At 45.6% G+C, this 9935-nt stretch overlaps 1 pseudogene; it reads right to left on the bottom strand.

Annotated features, from left to right (window-relative positions):
- Window positions 1-1700: 1700 nt before the first annotated feature.
- On the bottom strand, window positions 1701-2448 carry LOC147702349 (homeobox protein Hox-A3 pseudogene; annotated as a pseudogene).
- Between the last annotated feature and the right edge of the window lie 7487 nt (window positions 2449-9935).

The raw sequence follows: 9935 nt of genomic DNA, 5'->3' as shown, positions 1-9935 counted from the left end.
GCCCTCTAAGGGGCCCGCTGCTCGCTATCTCTCCTGCCACTAGGTTCTGCTCAGTTTCCTATTAGGGTTCTGCTTGCCTGTGTCCTGTAAAATACCAGTCGTATAGTGATTAGAATATCTCCCCCCACTTTGCCACCAGCTAGCTTCTGCTTCCTCTAAACCAGTGTTCTTCAATCTGTGGGGCGCGCCCCCCAGGGGGGCACGCCACCATCCCAGGGGGGGCGCGGACTCCGCTCGAAAATCTTCCCTTTGTTTCTTGTTTTCCTCTGTCCCACGCCAATGTTCTCACCCATTTCAAATGGGATTTTTGATTGGCTGCTGCTCCCATTTTCTCCAATCAGCACGCAGGGGAGGGGTGGAGATATTGGGCTGATAATCGGCCATAACGGAGGTTTTGATCATTATGCGTTCCTTGTAAAAGCCTCCTCGCACACAGCGATTTATCTGCGCATTGCTGCACTGCAGGGAAGCACTTTAGTCTGTCTGCAGGGGACCTCGTGACCTCGTTAGTATTCATACCACTCAATATATATGGCAATCACACCAAACGCAAACAAATCACCCGCACACACACCTGTGTAAGGTTTTCAATATGCTTTTATTCTGGGCGGCGTGGCCTTCATTAGTGGAGCTTCCTTTTGCATTGCCATGATATGTTTCCCTTTCTCTTTCTGAACGACGCGTGAGTAATTTACCGAGTGCTCACTCACGGAAGAATGGACTGCTTGGTGGAGACAATTGGGAGGTTATGCAGGATATTTACGTGGCAAAACGGATCGGGTAATAGTTCGCCCTCCAAATGTAAGTGCCTCAAGACGTAGCTGCGCAAGGCAGGTGGAGTTGGACGGGGGCTGGTACTTATGTCCTGGATGCTACAGGGCCGCCCTGCAACGTGGTTATCATTCACCCACTCTGGAACCCTTCTATGCTGTCGGATTTCAGTGCTGGGCTGCACTGTTTCAGTCGTACATCAATTACTATTGCACGGTTTGCAAAGGGATGGTGTGAAGCTGGCAATGATGTTGGGTTTACCTTTTTTTTTTTCGTTTTCTTTTTGTTTTTTTCTTGCAATATTAATACAGGGGCAGACTGTATTTGAAATAAAAATGTCCTAGTATTTCCAATATGCAGTTTATCACCAGGCCCAACACTCTGTTTCCATACTATCTTGAATGCCGTTTCATTTTGCTTATAAATATGACAGGTTGGGGATAAATAATATTTTAACATGTATGATTATTTCATGTTAGAAATGGAGGGTCAACAATAAATACGTCCGAGTGATCACCAGAGTACAAACTTTGCAGGAAGTCACACAACCGATGTCCTGGGATACCCTGTTCCAACGCCCATTTGAGTCTTTGTTTGCAATTTAAAAAGAAGTGCAATAAAATTAATAAATTGCTTCCCTGTTTGTGCGAACAGCTTTACGTTGGAGGTCCTTTTTAAACAAGCTGCACACATACCCTGTTATCATAAAAATAATCCTGAAAGGTAAAATATGAAAACTGGTGACAAATACAGTCACATGGCTACAGTTCAAAAAACATAGGGGGCACGAATAAAAGAGCAATTTAAGCAACATAAATTGCTATGTCACAAAAAACGATTTAAAATGCATTGACAAAGAATTTTTAAAAAACTGAATAAAACTGAGTTGTTGGACGATAAGTACATAAAGAGAGTCTTGGTACAGTCCTTCACAGGTGAGTCAGTTTGGGGGCCTCTTGCATTCTTCCCTGAGAAGGCTGGTGAGAGGACAGGTCTGTGTATGTGGGGTGAGGGGGAGGGTGAGGGTCGCACTGTCCATGGTGGTGGCTGGAGGCCATGGACCCAGGGCCACCATAGTCCATGCTGGCCGAAGAAGGGTGGGAGAGATGGGTTAAACCAAAAATGGAGGGCCCCGAGTTAGTCATGCTTTCCACATAGCTGTTGCCCACGTAGACGGGGCTTCCCTGTAAATGCGGATTTCCATAGCCATTGTTGCCCTGCAGTGAGTGGGCCTCGTACTCCGGCGTGACAGCTGCCGTCCCCGAGTACCTCTTCTGGGGAGGCGGGCAGTTGTTGAGGGGAGGCGGATATGACGTGTGCAGGTTATAGGCGTTCTGGTGCGACTTGGTGAAGGACGGGGGCGACTGGGGTTCATAGGGCACGCTGTTCACCAGGGAGTGCATGGAGTTCAGGTACCCCCGCCCATCGACTGGGGCAGTGGGCTCCTGCTGGGGGACTGGCCCCCGATGACGTCATCATCCCCTTGCCCTTCTGGTCCTTTTTGTATTTCATCCGCCGGTTCTGGAACCAGATCTTGATCTGCCTCTCGGTGAGGCTGAGCAGGCTGGCCATCTCCACCCGCCGGGGCCGGCACAGGTACCGAGATATGCGGGTGGCGGTTAATTGTGAGTGTACCAGATTCCAGAAATTTCTGTCAGGTGGAGGGGGGCCCGACATTTCAAGAAATTCAGCTGGGAGGGCTCAACCTACAAAAGTTTGAAGACCTCTGCTCTAAACTCTCAACATCATCGTCTAGCACAGTTTGCCACCAGCATATACACCACCCATCTCCTAGGCATCCTGACTCACCAGACTCTGTAAGCATTAATTAAATTACCTCAGAGGATATACCAATGACTTACCTGAGGGGGACATACCTTGTCCTCCCCACTGCTCCCTTGATGCAGGATGCGGTGTCCTGTGTGCTCTTGTGCTGGAGGATGTCCCCGACCCTTCCAGGCATTGCACTGCCGAGGACACGCAAAACCTTCTAGAAGCAGGGGTGTCGTAGTCCATAGTAGATGTCCATATTGCCGCCAGAGGCTGTGTCTTCTCTTCCCCTTTGGGTCACTGATCTGCACTAAGCTCTCCTGTGCCAGGCCCCTCCACCCAACTTCGTCGTCGACCTGCAAAAATGAAAAGGTGAGGCCTGGAGTGCTAATTAAATGATACATCTGCTGCTTCCTACAACCTAACCCATGAATGGTGCTAGCCGCTAACTCGCCCTCTAACCTTGGTGCTGGAACTAAGGCATGGGAGTGCAGACCCTCTTTCTGGCCCTTTCTTGCTGGTGCACCTACTGTAAGCTGGAATTCCCTTGCTGTACACCTTAGTGGGAAGCTTCCCCAACCAGGTCCCAAGGGAGTGGTCATCACAGGGACTACCTTCCTCTCTTACTTCAACTACTGTCCCCTCATCCTCATCTTTACTCCATTCTAGCTGGGCTGCTGACGTTGCTACATCCACCCCCTTTTTAAGGCTATCTTTCTCCTTACTGATCCTTGAAATCCCATGCTCACTCCTACCTGACAAAACTGTTGCTATCACAGACCACCCTTCTCTCTCCCTCCTGCCAGTGCTTCTGTACCCCTAACAAGGCCCTATCCAACCAGGTGAGTTGGCCCCATTGAATCGTGTTTCTTCTACCAGCCTGCCGCATGACATCACCATGCACCTGCTCCTCAGCCTCCTCTTGCTGTTCCAATATTAGTTCCCTAAAAAATTCTTGAAAATCAATGGCACCCTCTGTGCCGAACAAGTCCTGGATCCCTTCAACCAAATCTCCCTGCTCATTCCCCCTCCCTGCCCATCCCACGTCTTCAGTGCTCTGCAAGCGCTATATCAGGTGAACACGGCCTCTGCCGGCAGCTTCTATGCTCCACCGCCCCCTCTGTGAGCAGACGCGCATGTTCGCTTCGGACCACCTTTTTTCCCACAATGCCAAGACTCCTCTGACTGACAGGAGTCCTTGCAGTCAGACATTAGCTTTGGCTTCTGTCCCCTCCTCACCGAACTCCTCAAACTGCCCATATTGAGGGGCACTCTATGTGCTCAGGTTATCACTGTGGACACACACCCTCCCTTCCTGGTGCCGCTCCTTCTGTTCACCTGACAACTTGGTTGGTTTCAGTCCAGCGCGGCTGCAAACAGGTCAAAAACACAGCCGCAACCCCTCCTGCTGCATTCATCATGGGGCAACTGCTGGGCTGCGATGCCCCCTCCACCAGTAGAACCATACCCCTTGCCACCAATAGCATCTTCATTGCGTGGGCTACCAGCTCTTCCTGTGAGACTTCAGGTGCTGCCTTGGTGCCAAATGGTAAGTGGAGAGCTTACATAGGGACTATAAAATATTCTTGCTTAAAACTATGCCACCAGCTCTTCCTGTGAGACTTCAGGTGCTGCCATGGTGCCAAAGGGTAAGTGGAGAGCTTACATAGGGACTATGAAATATTTTTGCTTAAAACTATGCAACAAACGTTAACCAATGGTGTAAGGAGCTCCTAAAAAATGCTAACTTGATCCTAACAAACTGATAGAGGGAAACACTGCTGGAGCTGCCAGCCACTGTGTCACCTGACAAAATGGAGGCTGGCCAACAAAATGTTTGTTTATATATCCCTTGGACTACAGTGTTGGCCAAAAACAGCCCAAACCCCCAAACAGTTGTCTGACTGCTCCACTTCCCGAAAATAACCATGGGGTGACCTCCCCATGTTCAGCTTCCCCCAACTTACCCATCTGTAGCTCTTTGAAGGCATCATCATCCTACACCTCTGGGAGTGGTAAAACCTAATCTGCTTCACAAACAAACAAATGAAACCTGATGGTGCTTAGCCAATATAGACAATAACAATAAAAACACAACCGTTACATTTAAAATACACAGTATATTTGAAAGTTCCAAAATATAGAAATACAATTGCTGGTTCGAAGTCCTCAATTTTATGAATTACAAAATCAAACCACAAGTCAACCATAGAATTGTTAAAGGGTGTTGAACAGGGAAAAAAGAATTTGATTAAGTCTATATAGCTTTTTAACACCACTAAAGTGCAGTTAATACGTTAGAAGGAGACAAAAGGTTCAAGCATTGGTATATTTTTTAAAGCAGGAAGCTTAACAGCTTGTTAGATCTCAAAGTTGGCCCCTTTAGACAATCAGCATGTTACTACGCGGAGTTAACATTAAGAGCGATAAGAAAGTCTTCTCCATTGCAGCATTCCTTTACAAGCACATACTATAAACTGTTACAACATAGATCTACAGGGAGGTTTGTTAAAATCAAGGAGCTGGATTTACAAAGGGACTCCGCACTTGTGAAATGAAATGAAATGGGTATTTGTAAAGCGCGGTTGTTGCCCAAGGGCGTCCAAGCGCTGATAGGAGGTATGTTTACATGACCAAAAGAGGGTTAACTAGGAAAGAAAATTAATGGTGGACATGGAACAGAAGAGTTTTTAACTGTTTCCGGAACAAAAGGAGATTGGGGATCTGAGCTTAAGGGAAGGGAATTCCAATGTTTGGCAGCATTAAGGGAGAACATCCTACCACCAGCTCTTACTCTCTTAATTCTGGGCACTACGGCCAGAAAGGACTGGCTAGATCTAAGATTTCTGGTGGGGTGGTACTGGGTTATAAGTTGGCGGCCAATTGCTGGACCTTTGCCCCAAAAGGACTGGTGAGAAATGCACATCGCCTTGAAGATGATTCACTGTCATACAGGTAGCCAGTGTAGCTTGATCAGCCCTCGTTTAGCTGATTGTCTGCAAGGCAGCTGGAGCAGATTCGAGCGCTGCAGTTCTGCACAATCTGCAGTTTTCGTAATGTGTAGTCTGGAGCGCCGAGATATAGAGCATTTTTGCAGTCCAGCCGGGATTGAATAAGGCCCTGGACGGCTACCTGTTTGGCCTCCATAGGCAGGAGAAGAAGAACTTTCCTCAACATCCGTAGAAGGCCAAAACAGGTTGCGGATAATTTAGTGGCCTGAATCTTGAAGGAAAGAGCCTTATCCAACCAGACTCCAAAGCTCTTTATGGTGTCCTTGGGGGGCTGCCTAGGCAGGGGGGCCAGAGAGAGTTAAAATATTCTGGAGAAGTGGGTCCCAGGAGCATCAGCTCAGTTTTATCCCCGTTAAGTTTAAGGGAGGATGATGTCATCCATCCCTTAACTTCCCCCTGGCAATTCAATAGTCCCGATGGGGCAGATTGGCCATCCTCCTGCGCCAGAGAAACCATTAGCTGGGTGTCGTCCGCATATGAGATGATTTTAATGCCAAACGGATGAACAACCTCAGCTAGTGGTCTCATATAGATGTTGAAAAGCGCAGGGCTTAAGGAGGAGCCCTGCGGGACTCCGCAGTTCAGAGGCCTGCTTGTTGAGACAGCATCTCCATCAAAGATCTGAAAGGAGCGAGAGCTCAAGAATGATTCGAGCCACTGCAGTGCCCCACCTGTTATTCCTACATCGGATAGACGGTTCAGCAGGGTGGCGTGGCTGACCGTGTCGAAAGCAGCACTGAGGTCAAGGAGGACCACTGCCACTGATCCCCCTTGATCCAGGATCTTTCGGGTTTCCTCAGTAACTTAGGTCGGAAGCCCGTTTGGGTGGCATCTAGTAGCTGATTATTCTAGAGAAAATCCATTAAGTGGATGTTGACATGTTTCTCGAGAATTTTGCTCACCCATGGGAGCAGAGAGATGGGACGGTAGCTGGCGTGATCCTCAGGATCGAGGTTGGATTTTTTCAACAGAGCCCGGACCTTGGCCTTCTTCCATGCAGGCGGGCAGTGCAGGAGGTGATGGAGTTTAAGAGATTTATAATGGTGGGAAGCACAACTTGTCTAGCCAACAGTATTATTTCTGGAGGGGCTGGATCACTTGGTGATCCTGATTTTACTTGGAGAGCTAATTGATCCACGTGAACAAGGCTGTTGAGCTGAAACGCGTTGTGTAAATAAACTGCTTATCTTATACTTTGGATTCCTTTGCTTGATTGCCTGAGAGCGCACAACGAACTTTGTTTCCTTGGATGTAGTAAAGAACCGGACTGCTTCGCCGGTATCTGCGCCAACTTTCTCGGGTCCCAGCACTCCGGGAGAAGCGTTGTTTTTCTGTATATATATATATATATATATATATATATATATATATATATATATATATATATATATATATATATATATATATATATATATATATATATATATATATATATATATATATATATATATATATATATATATAATATATATACTTGTGGCAGAGGCCCTTCAGTTATGGGGGGTCTCCGCAATCGTGTGGAACCTCCTTAATGGGTATTCTCATTATGGAGATTTAGACGACTGTGGGGCCTCACCCATGAGCGTGGTGGCCCTTTGTGAATCAGGTCCAACACTTTTATATACTAAGTCTGTTATAGAAACATAGGGGGACTCTGCTATTAAAGTTCAAAAATACCATTTAAAAACATGGGCAGTATTTTACAGTCTCAGGTCCTGCTCTTTCAAGCTGCATAAATATAAGCTGACACAGTCTATACAATTTTCCTATAGTCCATTCTCCAGCAAAAGGCTAGGGATTCGTTGCACAGTCTAATGTTATGTTAAAGGATAAGTGGACGTAAATACAATTTCTGAATGATTAATGTGTGCTGACATAACACTAGGAAGTGAATGATTGGTTCTTAACCTCACAAAGAACATTGGCATAGTGCTGCTCCCTGGGCAGGCTTTGATGACCATCTATTAACAGTTGATGCGAGCGGCAAAGTGTCCAGTCAAAATTTCAAAGAAAGTAATCTTTGCTCTGCTGGAACATTTTATCGAAGTCCGCCTCAAAGCATGGGGCTTGTTTATAATCTGTAACGTTTTTTAGTAGGGGCCCTGCACAGCTTGCTTTTAATTGATCTACATAAAACCAGTAGTCAAGTTTAATCCAGAGATTTTCCACTCCGCTATAATGGAGGACATTTGATATATGGGTAAACCATGGTAAAGAACGATAATTTGTTTTTTTCATAATTTCAAGCAGAGTGTTTGTAAGTGCCACACTCCTTTTTGGTCCAAATTCGAATCCAGTATTTTATAGGTGCTAATGCAATGAAGTGCTAAATGTTTTCAATCCCCAGATCTGCTTGCAGTGCGTCTAGTGCTGCTCCATGACACAATTGCAATAGTCGCTGAAAGAAGTTGTTCTCAGTAATCTGCGTTGATGGAACTTTTCTGTAACCCCAGATCTCTGAACCATATAAAACTTTTTAAATAAATATAAATAAATATGTGCAAGCAGCCCTTGGCTTTCATTTTGTATGCCAAGGTAGCAGAGCTTTCGAACGGTTTCCACATGATTTTGCAAATCTCAGTACTACACCTGCTTGTTGAGCCAGTACAGTATTACTTTTGGACACCTGGGAAGCCTACAACAATTTGCTATCCAGACAGATACCCAGATAAGATGGTCACAAGATCCACTGTCTCGTTATGAACCCTAAAAATCACTTTAAGTTTGGTTATTTGATTGAGAATTCAACGCTTGTTTTTTCCAACATTGATAGTGAGACTTCTAGAAGCACAAAATAACTTGAACCCTTCCAAGAGACGGTACCGCATCATCCGCGAAGAGCAATATTGGTATCATCTCATTGTATTTTTTTCGTACATCTAGGTCAAGGTTTGTCAGTGTTTTTACAATGTAATTCATGTAACAGATATACAATGTTGATTCTAACACGCAGCTGTGCTTGATCCCACGTTCGTTTGGTATCTCAGGAGTAAGTTCACCACCTGGTTAGTGGTACCAGAGTGCAATGCGACTGCTAGGTTTAAAAGCTTGTAGGGGTCTCCCTCTTGCTTTAGAACCTGCTATAGAGCAGAACATTCAACACTATTGAATGTGGTTGAAGAAAAAAAACAAGTATAATGATGAATTTTGAAGGACAGTGTATTTTCAGCAAATAAGATGTCATCTTATTATTTGGTCCACTGTACTCTGGCCCTTCCTGAAGCCCACTGGAATGGAGATAATAGGTAGGTCTTTTTCAATCATCCACTGGTCCAGGCAAGACAGTATCAATTTAATTTCCTGAAGATTCATTCGACTCGATTAAGCAGTGAAATTGGATGATTCAACTCCCGATGTCATGTTTTATTATGGCTCACTGAACTCAGGTTTAAGGTGATGTAATCAAATACACATGCTTCTATAATTTTGGAGGCACTGAGAGACAGTGGTTCATAGATGGGTTTACTATTTTCTGGATGTGACATAAGAGCATTAGTAGTAAAGTGAGGTGCATCCACAGTTTTAAACCACCGTTAGTTAATGAACAGTGTGCTGTTATATAAACAACTTGGAAGATTTCAATGGGGCAGTTGTGCATTATTGCCTAGCCGCCCCTTACTATTACTTGTGTAATGCAATGTTTCAATAACTGATAGGAGAAAGCAGGGGTTTGCATGTCATTGTACCACTTGTGGACTTGCGCAATGACCCTGAGTAATCCTACTTTAAGCATATATTATAGTGGGCTCTATATGTCCCCTGGTACATGTCTTCAAAAATGATCTGACTATTTCCAGGTTCTACTCAAATCTATCACCCATCTGTAATTTTCACACACCACATATCTGCATTCTGCATTATGGTTCCTGCAGACTTTTTTCTTTCTCAGATTATGCAAGCCTAAAACCTGATTTAGAGGTAGCCAAACATAAGCTAGAAAAGCCAGGTTTACCAGCTACCCTCCTTTAAATTCTACTCCTCCATTTTGATGTTGCTGGATTGCATGTTCTCCCTAACCGAGCTCCCACCTGCTGCACTCTTGAGAGCACCCAGTTGGTGGCTTTGAGGCCAGCTGGGATGTCGATGGATGTCCACCCAATTTCCAATCTATTATTGTTTTTGTCAGCATTCCTTTTGTGCGAGACCACCATGAAAACTATGGGGCAGATCTACAAGAAAGTGCCGCAGTGCGGCACCGCAAGCCCTTTGGCTGCGCCGTGCTGTGGCACTTTCAGAGCACAGGAATGCGACATATCTACAATAATATATCACATTCCTGTGCTCTCCCCAGCGCTGGCGCAGAAACAGCTGCCATGCGCCGGCGCAGGCACCTACAAGGATGCCTACACCATGGGGAGATTGCTTTTGTGAAGGAAGAGGCGC

This window comes from Lissotriton vulgaris, chromosome 7, assembly GCF_964263255.1.
Source record: "Lissotriton vulgaris chromosome 7, aLisVul1.2, whole genome shotgun sequence".
NCBI classification, from domain to species: domain Eukaryota; kingdom Metazoa; phylum Chordata; class Amphibia; order Caudata; family Salamandridae; genus Lissotriton; species Lissotriton vulgaris.
Note: the sequence above shows the minus strand (reverse complement) of the source record. Positions and strands in the feature narration are given on the sequence as shown.